Source organism: Taurulus bubalis, assembly GCF_910589615.1.
Source record: "Taurulus bubalis genome assembly, chromosome: 8".
In the NCBI taxonomy this organism is placed as follows: Eukaryota; Metazoa; Chordata; class Actinopteri; order Perciformes; family Cottidae; genus Taurulus; species Taurulus bubalis.
Window position 1 is genome coordinate 10,573,719 of NC_136596.1, and position 14,679 is coordinate 10,588,397.

The 14,679-nt window shown below is 45.5% G+C and overlaps 1 pseudogene across 1 annotated transcript; it reads left to right on the plus strand.

Annotated features, from left to right (window-relative positions):
- Nucleotides 1-579: 579 nt before the first annotated feature.
- LOC306740240 (mitogen-activated protein kinase 4-like) lies at nt 580-14,067 on the plus strand (annotated as a pseudogene). The gene is made up of 7 exons: nt 580-643; nt 1,342-1,455; nt 3,534-3,616; nt 3,925-4,003; nt 4,263-4,476; nt 4,652-4,817; nt 13,226-14,067. The product of its transcript is annotated as a mitogen-activated protein kinase 4-like (transcript).
- Nucleotides 14,068-14,679: the final 612 nt, after the last annotated feature.

Genomic DNA, 14,679 nt, shown 5'->3' on the forward strand with positions numbered 1-14,679 from the left:
TAGGTATAATTGGGCATAATAGTAAATGAACACATTTTCCAATGTCAGGTATGTAGATTATATATCAAAAGCAGTTTGAAACATTGAATTTTTAACATTGCACTTTGTATTACATTTTTAATATGTGAATACAGTAAATACAAAACAAAACTCAGTGGAAGCCTGATTTGAAGTCCACCAGCTCGCTTCCCATAGAAAGTGGTTGTGTCCATTTTGTTCTGCCAAAAAATAAAGGGCAGACATTGCATTTATATATATATATATTTTGAGGATGACACCGGATTCTGTCGCGAAAATCCATGAGGACTTGACTTCCGGTTTCGTCAACCGGATGTAGTTTCCGCTCCGCCCACAAAATGCCGGCAAAATTCATCCAATACGATCCTTGGTATGTGTAAACAATGCAGCAACAGGCGATAGAGGGATACGCACGTCACCTTGGCTGCATTAAGACCGGAAGAGGTTTGATGCAAATTCGCGACAACCGTCAACAAGGGGTTTTAACAAGACCACTAAAACTAAGATAAATATAAACATCTACGTATATATATTTGTCTAACACGGTGGTTAAATGGATACATGGTCCGCTTGACCCACGAGAGCTCCGGGTTCGAAACCCAGGTACCTGTCCGGTATATCGGAGGTCCTGCAAAATCAGACATGTGCGCGGGATGCAAGTGCGATCAGTGGTCCTGGTGGCTGCACTACAGCTGTGTTAGGCCGTGTTGGAGTGCAGGTTAACTGTACTCCAGCTAGAATTTTTTTTTTTTTTTTTTCCTTCCTTTCTTTCATATCCGGTTGCTCAGTTAAGGAGAAACAATTGTCATAATGCATGCAATTAAGAGAGGTTCATAAGATTTGGAGATAAAGTTGATACTATAATTCACTAGTTTGATAATGAAGTTGAACAATCCTTTATTATAATTCACTAATTAATTGAGCACACATTATATGCAACTTTATTAAGCCTGCAGAGAATTCAGTCCATAGAACAACAACATGTTTTATATCTAAATAAAAGAAATATATATCAACTGAGCATATCGGATATCGTAAAAACAACAACAACACAGTGCTGTGTTGGGTGCCATCGCCACGAGAGATCTCTCTGTATCCTCGGGCTGTGTGGATTTCAACCCATATTCTATCTCAACTATATAAACAATACCGCTGAATAAAACACTTCAGACAGACAGGTGCAAAGAAAAACATGCAAAAAGACAAAACATGATTTATATCAAGAATAAATCCTAAAAACGCTCATGTCCTTAAAAAATTAAATGACTGTCGTTTACAGTAGTTACGACAGCGTGCTCTTGTTTCCGTCTTTACGGTAACCAGAAAGAGAATCCCAGCCTGTGATTGGACGAGCGGCCAAGTTCCTCGACACGGCGTTATGCGCCTCCTCACTCACCCTGCTGCGTCTCTGGCAGCCGTTAAAGGACAAACCAAGCGGTCAGACGACAGCATTTATTCAGCAAGCCCCCTGGAGAAATATGCTTTATTAACAGAAACCTATGCCACGGGAGTGACTGCAGTATCATATTACTTAAGAAGCAGGTAAGCCGAGTCGCTGTTCTCTTAAAACACTTAAGAAACTTTCCGTTTCTGAGCGGGCAATGAGCGTGAGTGGGTTAGGGGAGGTCCGGATGAATGACAGCATGCAAATCATCAGGCTATCATCCGGTGTAACGTTACTGTCTCCGTTTAACAAACGGTGAACCTGAACCGGTGCTCGGATAACGACACGGCTCGGTCCGTTTTAGTTGTAAGCTAGCGTCTTTTAGCAGGTGCTGGAGGCTAATATTAATCAGGCTAGCTTACAGTTGTTGTTGTTGTCGTACATACGTATTGAGTTGTTGTGCTCACAGTTAGCAGTAACATTCCCTCCTACCAGCATCTCCAAACTGAAGATGTAAATATGTATTTAATCCCTTTGAGTTGTGCAGTAAGCGCAATGAGAACATGGACATGAGACATAACTGATAAGACCAACGGGTTTTCTGTCCGGATGTTAGTACGCAGCAGTGTCAGGTGTTGCCTGAATCTAACTGCTGCAAATGGGCGTTGATACTCAACAATGTTAATAATGAGAGAAACAAATAGATGGACAAGTCCTTGAAACAACTGCGAGTGAAGCTGCACCCACAGTCACCTTGAGGGAACATAACTACTTGTACTCCAGTACTGAAGCTGTTGCTTCACACCAGTATACTCTACTGGTAAACTTCCCCTCATAGACCATAGAAAGCTTGCACATGAATCTGTGTGTGTTGGTGTGATTGGTTGCTTGTTAGACTGTAGTAGTACAAGAGCAATGGCTTTCTGTCTTTCCACTTCTTTAAATGCAGACACTGTTTGCACACATTATTTCTAAATTAAGAGTACTTCCAGAAACAGTAATGCAATACTTTGTATCCTGTTTTCCTCATGAGTATTAAAACATTTACTAGTACCTAATATTCGTATGAGACGTGCTTTTATTTCTAATTCATTCCCTCAGGCTCCATGTGTTCTAGAAACGAGATGGAAGCAGAAGTAGACGTTAATATGACAACAAAAAATATCAAATCAACAGAGCATTCAAATGTGTTGATTGTTGGCGCTGTTCATAAGGTCTTACACTTTGGTACAGCTTTGATGCGGCTTTCTAGGCAGTGTTTCCTGGACATGTCGTTGTAAGCCAAGACTCAGCTGGCTCTGCTTGTACTTTCTTTCATCAGATATTCTGGTCAAAGAAAGTCGGTGCATGATCACACCACAGTGTGACCTCTTAAACTGTTGTTTTCCAAGTTCAGGCGAATGTAAAAATCACATCCATGGTTTGCTAGGAACTCTTTAAGGTCAGTGATAATTTATAAACTATCTTCGTTGCGCATCGTGATTCAACACAGAGATTGACGTAAACAAATAATGGTGGCTACAAGCACTATTAGCTGTGGCATGATTCGGCCACTAAACTACAAAAATCTAAATTAGAAACTGCATGTGACAACGGTCACGTTGCTGTTCCCCACACAACTTGCTTACAGGTTCAGTTGCATTTCCTCTGGGTCAGGTCTTAACTTCAAGGAAGGCCAAAAGCTGTTTGGGCTGGACAATAGAAGTCCTTTAAAACCAGAGCCAGAGCAAAAATTCTGAAATTTCAACCTTTGATATTCTACAAGTATTTTAATCAGGGAGGATTACCTCTTCAACAGATCAATGATCAAAGGGATGAGGGAAAAAATAAGATGCCAGAGGGGGACTATTTATGTGATTTCAAGCACTGGAATTAAAATGTAAATTGCTGTTATAATGGGTTTTAGAGTGGTTATTTCTAGTTTGAATTGAAAACCATTCAAATAGTGGACTGCAGAGTATTCCATCCTATCTGATTGAACCTCATACCTAATCCATGTCTTTCACTCGACAGCTCACACTTTCTAGTTATACCTGTGTTAGACTCTAATTGGTCTAATTTCGTCTTTCTTATGTAACTGATCCTCTGTCTGCTCTCTACTTGCTTCTGATTGGCCGGTTCCCTCTCCCAGGAGCTCACGAGCTGGAGCAGATGCAGCTGATTCTCGATACAGTGCCGGTGTTGAGAGAAGAGGACAGGCAGGACCTGCTACAGGTGACGCCTCAGCGGCTGCTGCTTGTCCTATGTCTGCAAACTGATCATTTAAATATGGAGCAGGGTGTCATTGTCATGTAATATTTTTCAGCGTCAGACTGAAAAAGATTCAGTCGACAGATAAGATTAAATGTGCGCTAAGTCTTTTCCATCAGGGGGCTTTCTGTGTTTTGCTTTCAACTAGAATATGCTTTATAGTGAGCATATTCAAGTTAACTAAAGTGGAGTGTCTTGAAATGTACAAAAAAAGAAAAAAAGACAGCAGAATTCTGCACATATTTCAACCCACGCTGTCATCCTTTTTCCAGGTGATGCCTTCATATGTCAGTCATGGATGGAAAGTCAAGAAGCCCTTTTCTGAATTGCTTCCTGAAGTGGATGCTCAGGGTGAGCAGAGGGAATTGAGTGGTAAAAAGAGTAATTTCAAGCAGTATGAAATAGAACAATAAGAGTGAAAAAGATACAGAAGACAGCAGCTTCTTTTAGCTGTGAACGATAAAGAGATGATAGGGTACGCTGGAGAGGTTTGGAGGTCTAACACATGTAATTTAGCACTGAGAGAAGATGGTGCATTATTACTTCATGGACACACATTTTGTCTCCTCCTCTTTCTCCCCCACTGATCCCCTTTTCCTTCTCCTCTCAGCTGTGGTCTTCCTTGAGCGCATCTTGACCTTTAACCCCATGGATCGGCTGACAGCTGAAGCGGCGCTATCCCACCCGTTCCTCCAGCAGTACTCCTGTCCGGAGGACGAACCCACCTCATCGCATCCCTTCCGCATCGAGGACGAACTGGAGGACAGCCTCGTCACCGAGCAGTGCCTCAGCAACAGTCAGGCCTCCAGCATCCACTGGGAGAGGTGTGTAGATTGTTGTTGTTTGCTGGAACAGAAAAGTCTCGCAAAGCACAATGAGACACCTATTATACAGTAAATAATCATATTCGATTGAATAAACTGCACATCCAAGTTATTATAAGATTATTATTATTATTATTATTATTATTATTAATACTTAATTTCTGCCCATCTGCAGGTACGAGAACAGCTCCTCAACAGATGTGTCCTGGCAGCAGTCAGGCGGGAGGTGTCACTGCATGCCCCCTGGCCACATGACTTCTGACCTGGGAGACACGACATAGGATGAGGAGGTGCAGAGAGACGCCCGGGCCAGTTCCACCGCACTGTTAGAGGAGGCACAGGTTGGATAATAAGCTTTGTTATTTCCCCCCATACCGATTGATTTACCTAATCATTATCTTTTTTTAATATAAACGTAGGCAGGTGAAATTTGGAATAACACCATACACAGTTATATTTGGGGTTCTTTATTTCCCGACAGCTCTTGGAAGAATAGAGCAGTATTAAATTAATTTGGTATGTTCAATTGGTATTAGAGTTCCTGATACGTGGCAACTTCCACTAACTCAAAGTGCATACATCACGTGTATAAAATAAAGTGCATGAATAACGTACAAAAATAACTGCAGTGGCAACTCCTCTGTAAACCAAATAAAATACAAAAACAATACCACAAAGTTAACTCAAACACAAGGAAACAGTTGGTCCATTAACAAACAGAAATGATGCAGTACATGACAATATACTCACTAAATACTATCTCGGCCTAGCTCACGTGCACAGTGGCGCTATAGGCATTCATCCCGTACAGCACATGTAGAACAAATCTGGAAACATTGGACCAATTTGAGTCCATCGGCGCATTTAGCGACACTAAAATACATTTCCGGACATCCATACCATCATATTGTGAACATTTTGTACAGAAATATAATCTTAAACATATTCACCGACCTGGAAAGCCACGAGCGCTACACCGGAAGTAAATGATTTCACTTCCTGTTTGTTCCTGACGTCTCGCTGGCTCCCTGAGAAACACAGTGCCCTCTAGTGGCCCCAGCGATGACAACACCCTTACCACTGGGTTACATACTCCCCTGCTAAAAAGTCCACGTCCACGGGGACTTAACTCATAGTTCTAACTTCTTTCACTGCTTCCTGAAGAATGCTGCACCCATGCTGGTCAGCAACTGGGACAACATCTCAGGACTGAGTGAAATCGCATTACAGGACGATTTTGGGACATGGTGAGGGTTTGAGTGAACCCCTGCATTTTCTCTCAGCGTCCTTCGAGGTGCTGGAACAGGAACAGTCGTCCCTGCATCCCTGCTAGCACTGCTTCCGGTAGTAGGAACAGGCGTCTGTGCCTCAGTTTCACTCTCAGAAGATTCCACATTCACTCGTTCAATGTCACCTCCAGACTCTGTGTCCCCTTGATCATCATCACCAGGAACATCAACTCTCGCTACCCCTGAGCACAGGTTCGGACAAGGAACTTCCTCCAGCACCACATACCCAGGATCCTCATAGGCTGGGACAGACTCAGAAAGGGCATGAACAGGTGTCAAAATAGGGGCACTTGCTCTCTCTCTCCTGAGAGCCGGGACAGGGCCCACACACGGCCTAAGATTTGTCCTATGGACCCTTTTTATGGGACCACCCTCCACAGGCTCTACAGTATGAGTGGTACCTTGTACCTCTACTACCCTATGAACAGCAGGCCCCCACGCGTCTTGGATCTTATTCCTGCCCTGAGGCCTGTTGCGAAGGTACACCAACTGACCCACATCCACTGGTGGACAGTAAACTTTGCGTTTGCCAAACTCCACTCTTTCCGCTGTTTTCTGCTCAGCATATTCCTTAGCTCTAGCATGAGCCTCATTAAGACGCTCCTGATGCACGATTAGCCAATCGTGTTTTTTGTCTTGCACTTGCTCCTGCCCTAGCAGAGCATCCACAGGGAGGTGTGGATGCACCCTGAAAAGTAGGTAGTACGGTGAGTAACCAGTAGTAGCATGAGGCGTCACATTGTAGGCATGGACTAACTCTGCTAAGTGCTGAGGCCAACGTTGCTTCTTCTCAGGGGGAAGGGTACGCAAGAGATCATGAAGTGTCCTATTGAATCTCTCACATTGTGCATTTCCCTGGGGATGATGAGGTGTGGTTCGGGTTTTCTTTACCCCATGTAGTTTGCATAACTCTGCAACTATTTCGCTCTCAAAGTTTCGGCCCTGGTCTGAATGAAGCCTCTCAGGCACACCATACTTCATAAACCACTCCTGGAGGAGAATCTTTGCAGTAGTGTTAGCTTTCTGATCCCGGGTAGGGAAAGCTTGGGTGAACTTTGTGAACACATCTGTAGCAACCAAAACACTCTCTCTGCCATCTGAAGCAGGCTCTAGGATGGTAAAGTCTACAGCAACCACCTCCAGTGGTCGTGTGGCCAAAAATGCCTTCATAGAAGCATGTATCTTGGGCTGGGGCATTTTGGTAAGGACACATCTCTGACATTTTTTTAACCCACTGTTCGACGTCGTCATACATGCCCACCCAGAAACACCTGTTTCAGAAGATTTTGTGTTCTTTCTATCCCCTGATGCCCCATCTGATCATGCACACTCTCAAGGACTGGTTCCCTCAAACAGGTGGGTAACAGGAGTTGGTGACATTCACCCACATGAACATCATCAATCACACGATAGAGTAAATCATCCATCTCCTTGATTCGCCCCCACTGCCTAAATAAAGAGACCACCGGCTTGGCTAACTTTGTCCTCTCCTTAAAGGTGGGTTTTTGTTTCTTTTCCCGAAACTGCCTGAATGCACCGAGTATGGGGTCTGTGTTTTGAAATTTGCGAAGCTCTTCCTCAGAGTACCCAGGCAAGGTGGGAGTGTTACCCTGCCAGTCACTCCCGTCAGTACCCTGCACAGCCTCCGAGGCACGTACCTGTCTCACTTTACAGCACTTGATCGCTGCAGCTCCTACTTTTGGCCCTAAAGCTGTTCCCTTCCTTGCATTGCAGATGGCTACACATCCATTAAAATCTAGGTCATCTGGGTGCGGCTGGGGCTCCCCTGTTAACGGCTGCCTGGAGAGGGCATCTGCCGCGGTGTTACAGCGACCTGGCCGGTACTTGACCTCAAAATCAAACACTGCTAACTGAGCTACCCAGCGCTGTTCAATGGCACCCAATCTAGCTGTATTAAGGTGGCACAAGGGGTTGCTATCAGTGATGACGGTGAATTTAGCACCTAGGAGGTAACCTCTAAATTTCTCTGAAACCGCCCACTTAAGGGCAAGCAGTTCAAGTTTCATACTGCTGTAGTTACGATCATTTCTCTCTGCATTACGCAGCTTCCGACTGGCATACGCGATCACTCTTTTCCTCTTACCCTGCTGCTGATACAGGATAGCACCTAATCCCAAACTTGACCTCATACTTGACCTCAAAATCAAACACTGCTAACTGAGCTACCCAGCGCTGTTCAATGGCACCCAATCTAGCTGTATTAAGGTGGCACAAGGGGTTGCTATCAGTGATGACGGTGAATTTAGCACCTAGGAGGTAACCTCTAAATTTCTCTGAAACCGCCCACTTAAGGGCAAGCAGTTCAAGTTTCATACTGCTGTAGTTACGATCATTTCTCTCTGCATTACGCAGCTTCCGACTGGCATACGCGATCACTCTTTTCCTCTTACCCTGCTGCTGATACAGGATAGCACCTAATCCCAAACTACTGGCATCTGTCTCCACAGTGAAGGGAAGAGAAAAATCTGCATAGCCTAACAAAGGAGCAGTGGTGAGTTTCTTCTTCAACAACCCAAAAGCTTCCTGACACTCTGTAGTCCATAAACTTCCAAACAGCTGTTTAGACCTGGATGAACTGTTGTTCCTGAGACACGTGTTAACCACATCATGTAGTGGGCCTGCCAGCTGAGAAAACCCCTCTATGAACTTCCTATAATAACTACAGAAACCCAAGAATGATCTTAAATGCTTTACAGTGTTGGGGCTTTTCCACTCCTGCACTGCAGCTATCTTATCTGGGTCAGTCCCAATGCCCTCGGCTGATATCTGGTGACCAAGGAAACGTACCTCTGACTGCAGAAAATTACACTTCTCTACCTTGACTTTGAGCCCTGTCTCCTTCAGCCTCTGCAGGACCTTCTCAAGCCTCACTAGGTGGTCTTCAAAAGACTGTGAGTACACCAAAATGTCGTCCAGATACACCATCATGATTTGCAACACCAAGTCATTCATCGTTACCTGCATCAGTCGCTGAAATGTTGCTGGCCCATTACACACTCCGAACGGCAACCGAGAGTACTCGTACAAGCCAAAGGGTGTTGTAAAGGCCGTTTTATGCCTGTCATCCTCATGTACTGCAACCTGATGATACCCGCTAGCAAGGTCAATGGTTGAAAAGAACTTTGTACCATGCAGGGCATCAAAACACTCATCAATGCGAGGAAAAGCGTCTCGTTGAGTTTTTGAGTTTAATTTCCTGTAGTCCACGCATAGCCGTAGACTACCGTCCAATTTTCTGACAAGGACCACCGGTGAAGCATATGCGCTCGTGCTTTCATGAATAACACCCTTCTTTAGAAGCTGAGTGATGTGCTCCCTGACCTCGCTATACTGTGTAGGGGGTATACGGCGGTAGGGCTGTGTTACGGGTATGTCATCTACCAGATGGATCTCATGTTTAACCCGGTCTGTGTAACCTAGGTCCTCCTCCTGGGAAGCAAACACATCTGCATACTGAGATAGAAGCACAACTAGCTTTGCCTGCTCCTCCTCTGTACCACCTATGTGCAGCCGGTCCAGTACCGACTGAAAGTCATTATTGGTTCTTGGTTTCTCTTCCTGATCAACGGTCACCTCTTCCTGCTCCGCTGAGATACGCTGGAAGCGCACCTCTGTCTGGTCATTTTCAACACACTCCGCGGGGGACATCATGCCCAACCTGGTCCTGGGTTGCAACCATACATCCTCCTGTGAAAAATTCACTACCTGTACTGGGAACACCGACCTAGTAGCCTCTATCAAAATGGGCACTACCACAAGACCACCTGGTAAGGGTGTCTTTGCTGGCTCCAACACCATATAGGTGCCATCATCAGATGCTGTTTTCATTCCTTTTGCATATACCGTGGCAACAGAACCAGCTGGTATGCGTACTGTATCTCTGCCTGCTATCCTAGCTGCAGATATTTTCTCTGTTACCACACACATCTGGACGCGCTGAAATACTTCCCTCCTGTCTGAATCAAGCTTCCCTTTAAGGGTAGTGTCATACTCTGCCGTAACCAACTGCTTGCATCTCTTAATTATGTTCATTCCAATGAGACCTGGCACTAAATCCTGAAAACTCTTCCGTGGTTGTTTCAACTTTTTGTTCTCGGTAACTGACTCTTCTGGGACTGGATCTTTGACAATTAGAAAACCACACTCTGGTATATTTAACCCCATAGCCCCCATATCTAGTTCAACATAACCCATGTAAGGAATGGGCAAAGAGTTTGCTGCAGTTAACCTGAGCCACTTGGCTGCGGGGAACACGTCCTCATCTTTCCCTAGTAGGTGCTGCCTGAAGAAAGACTCTGAAATAGTGCTGACCTGACTCCCTGTATCCAACAGGCACTTCACTGGGACACCACTAATCTGGACTGTAACTTCCCGACACTCACCCACCGCGCGCTCAAGAAACTGTTCACGGCTAAAAGTCTTAGAGCCTTTAGTCTCACCTCGGATTGCCTGGCTCTTGGTGTCCGAGGTGGCTGCTTTTCCTGAATAGAAGCATAGTTGGTGGTGGGATGGTTTTCTGGTCTGCGCCGTGTACACTCCCTGGCGATGTGTCCCTCCCCTTTACATTTGAAGCAAATGGGCTTCCCATCCTCTGTAAACTGGGGCTTTAGTCTGGGTTTCCCACCCTGTTGTATTTCTCCCTGATGTTATATTTCTCCCTGGTAGCGAGATCCTCTTTTAAGGCAATAGTCAGCTCCCCTATAACCCTGCTCTGTTCGGCTACAACCTTAACAATGTCCTCTAGAGTGGTATTCTTCTCCTGCGAATTTCTAGAGCCCTGGCCCTCTCCCCTGATACTGTCACACACTACCTGCCTGCTCTTAGTAATCTTGGTGTCACAGGGTTTGTCTTCAAAGGACCAGGCAATGGCCTCCTCACGTACCTCTAACAGAGATGACTGGGGCTTGTTGGAGGAAATTGTTTATGTAATCAAGGGTTATACAGTAGTTATAGGAAGATCCATTAATCCACAAGCTATATCCACTGGTGTGTAAGAGAAGGGTTAAATATCAGAGAAACAGAGGGTCACACTAGCAACTCAGGCCCTCCCCACCCCCAGACAGGCCTGGTGAGAGTCTGTTTACCCAAAGAGTTTTGGCAGGAGGCAAATAGCTGAGCCTGCCAGGTCATGGTGACTTAGTGCGTTAGAAACCTTTAGGGACTTAGCGGGAGAAAAATGCAGGCCTCTGTGACGTCCGTAGCATCTGAAAATTGTACAATGGTTAAACAACAGGATAAGGGGTTGCAGAGTCACAATAACAGCGTGTTTCCACGAACTGGGGGGAGTGAGCCGCCGATCACATTGCCGGGAAAAACCGTTAGTAAGTGATCAGGCATTGGTTAAGGTTGACAGAAGGAAAGCCGTTGGTTCTGGCACAAGAAGGAAGGAGGGTTTGGTGACGTGCAATTGAGTATAAACTAGGTGTTTGTGAGAACATCGAAAATTGGGGCGTAGGAATTAAGGGTGAACCTGTACTCTTCTATTCTGTTGCCAGCCGGAACCAATCGCTTTGTTCATAAACTTGCTGTTTGTGAATAAATTGACGTGAATCACATCATCATTCTGTCTCTGTGCATCTGTAAAGTCATGTGGATTTCCTGAGTGACCCGTCGGACTGAGGTTGAGTAGTACTCAGTAACAAGTCGAGAGCGTTATCCATTGGCGGGACGCCCACCGGCCCGGTGAGGCCGATCATCGGCAAAATAGACATTCAATTAACTACTTCAGGCTTCTCTCTGACCATTTTACGTAACTCTCTTCTAAGAGAAGAATCTCGCACACCCTCAATGAATTGGTCTCGAAAACAGCTATTTTAGCATTGGGCACAGCATCTGGTCTCTGTCTCAGGGCTAATCGTAGAATTTGGGAAAGCGCATGAGAGTACTCCTGAAAATCTTCACCCTCCCTTTGTTGGCGACCAAAAATGGTGTGTAACAGCTGCGCTACGCTACGTTTCTCTGCGTAAGCCTCCTGTAGCAAAGTGAACAACTCCTTGGGCTCTTTTGATACTCCCTCCGTGCATAGTCTGACCTCCTCTAATGCAGAGCCTCTTAGAAGAGATAGAATGAGATCCACCCCGTCTTCTGGACTCTGACCCCTGGCCTTGACTATATGGTCTACCTCCTCAATAAACTCATCAACAGAACGACCATCTTTGGCTGCATCGCCACTAAAGGGCTGGATCTGGCGCTCTCTCGGTACATAAACACATGACCTATTCGAACCCTTATTTATTGTGTCAATAGCTTCCATGGCCTCGTCATGTTTCTCGCTCAGTTCGTAAAACTGTGCTTGTAATTGTTACAAAGCAGAAGTCTCTTCGCCGACTTCCTGCTCGTCCTCCCCGTCTCTCTCCGACATGGTGAACTGTCTCTGTGCAAACTTAGCTCCACTCCAGTCACTTAAAAGCCTGCAGGCTGAGGTGGGGCTGATGGATGCGTCTTCTCCTCCGGGGGCGACCTTCTCCTTCTACGTCCTCGGTGAACTCCGGGTCTCAGTCGTCTGGTCACGGGTTCTCCACAGCAACTCCAGGCAGGACTCCACGTCCTGTTGCACCCGGGACCGTCGTTACCGCTACAGTTATTTATGCACTTTATAAACCTAATCAACTCTCCAAATTAGAGACCCCACTCCTGGTACCAAAATGTGTAGGCAGGTGAAATTTGGAATAACACCATAAACAGAGTTATATTTGGGGTTCTTTATTTCTCGACGGCTCTTGGAAGAATAGAGCAGTATTAAATTCATTTGGTATGTTCAATTGGTATTAGAGTTCCTGATACGTGGCAACTTCCACTAACTCAATGTGCATACATCACGTGTATAAAATAAAGTGCAAGAATAACGTACAAAAATAACTGCAGTGGCAACTCCTCTGTAAACCAAATAAAATACAAAAACAATACCACACAGTTAACTCAAACACAAGGAAACAGTTGGTCCATTAACAAACAGAAATGATGCCGTACATGACAATATACTCACTAAATACTATCTCGGCCTAGCTCACGTGCACAGTGGCGCTATAGGCATTCATCCCGTACAGCACATGTAGATCAAATCTGGAAACATCGGACCAATTTGAGTCCATCGGCGCATTTAGCAACACTAAAATACATTTCCGGACATTCATACCATCATATTGTGAACATTTTGTACAGAAATATAATCTTAAACATATTCACCGACCTGGAAAGCCACGAGCGCTACACCGGAAGTAAATGATTTCACTTCCTGTTTGTTCCTGACGTCTCGCTGGCTCCCTGAGAAACACAGTGCCCTCTAGTGGCCCCAGCGATGACAACACCCTTACCACTGGGTTACATAAAGAATACTTATTCTATACTAGTAACAAACTAGAACGAGTCAAAGCACTTAAACACACAACATGCATATGTCCTCCTCACCTTTTTTTTCACCTTCTCCATCCCCACTACAGGTCGACCCACGTAAGTATTCCCACAGCAGCTCAGCTGAACGCTTCCTGGAAAACTCTCACTCCTCTCTGGAACGCGCCTGTGGTTTGGCGTACGGGGAACTAGACTGTGGCCACTCCTGTGACTACAAAGTGGGCTCTCCTTCGTATCTAAGACAAAATTGCCTGGAGGGAGGGCAAGCCTCAACACTACTCGGAGCCTAAGCTGATCGTGGATCTTTCTCAGTGGAAGCGTAACACTGGCAGCCTCCCTGTGCCTGCTGAGTCCATTGGTAGCAGCGTGGACGACCTGGGAGAGATGAAGGAGGAGGAAATAGAAGAGGAAGAGACGGGGAATTTATTCCAGGAGATCTCTCGCTGGGTTGAGAGCACCCAGTCTCGCCTGCACTCACCCAGTCCCAGTCCTTCTTTGGAGCCGCGTTCCCTCTCCTGCTTCACCTCCTCTCCCTCTCTCCCCAACTGACCTCCCAACTCCAGTCTTCCACTACACGGAAGTTGTGCGGCAACCGTCAGATGAATATGACGAAGACAGACTGAGCCCACTTCAGCCTGTCATGTGTCCCTGTAAGTCTCAACCCCTTTCCTCGACTTCCTCCATTTCTCAGCCAGTAAATGACGACTCCTTGGTGGAGTCACTTCCTGTCAAGCAAAAAGAGCGGCTGTTCGACCTGGACGTGTTCATATCCCGAGCGCTGAAACTGTCCAGGCAGAATAAGGAGAAAGCAGAAGGGAAGAGAGGAAAGGAGGGAGGATGGAGAGAAGAAAGCAAACAGCCGAATATTAACCGAATGGTGCCCAGGCTTCCAGAGCACAGGACTCCACCACCACAGACTCCCAACTCTTGATGTTCAACTTCAAGTCCACCACAGTGTGGCGCTCATGATGGGTAGCACTTCCAAATGCTATAGTGCTTTAGGGGTTTTCGTGGTTGAATATGCTGCTTCAGCATTAGACCTCAGTGTTAGCAGTCGTTATGTCACTATTGCAATGACACGCTACACACGGCGACTAATCCAACAATCCTGTAGCTTTGCAATACGAGCTCAGAAAGCATTTGGATTCAACATAATTAACCATGCTTAGCATTGCAAATATCTAGGATTTGTTCGACGTGAGAATATTTAGAAATACTTTTCTAATTGATGATTATGGTATTAGTGGTTTGCGGTCATTTGGCACCTTAAAGGTGGGTCAGACCTTGACTCGATAGCTACTCATTCTGTGACACAAACATCTGCCTATCTGACTATAACAAGAGTTATAAAGGCTATGTTAGACTGCATAACAGTAACACATGGGGAGAGATCACTTAGCTGGTTTTAAGTGTGCGTTAGATTTGTGTTTCTAAAGATCCCTTGCTGTCAGTCAGTCAGCAAATCTTTCAAAATGTCAGACAGTCTTCCAATGGTGATGTTTACCGAATAATGATAATGACACGGACAATGCTTTTTCCAAAT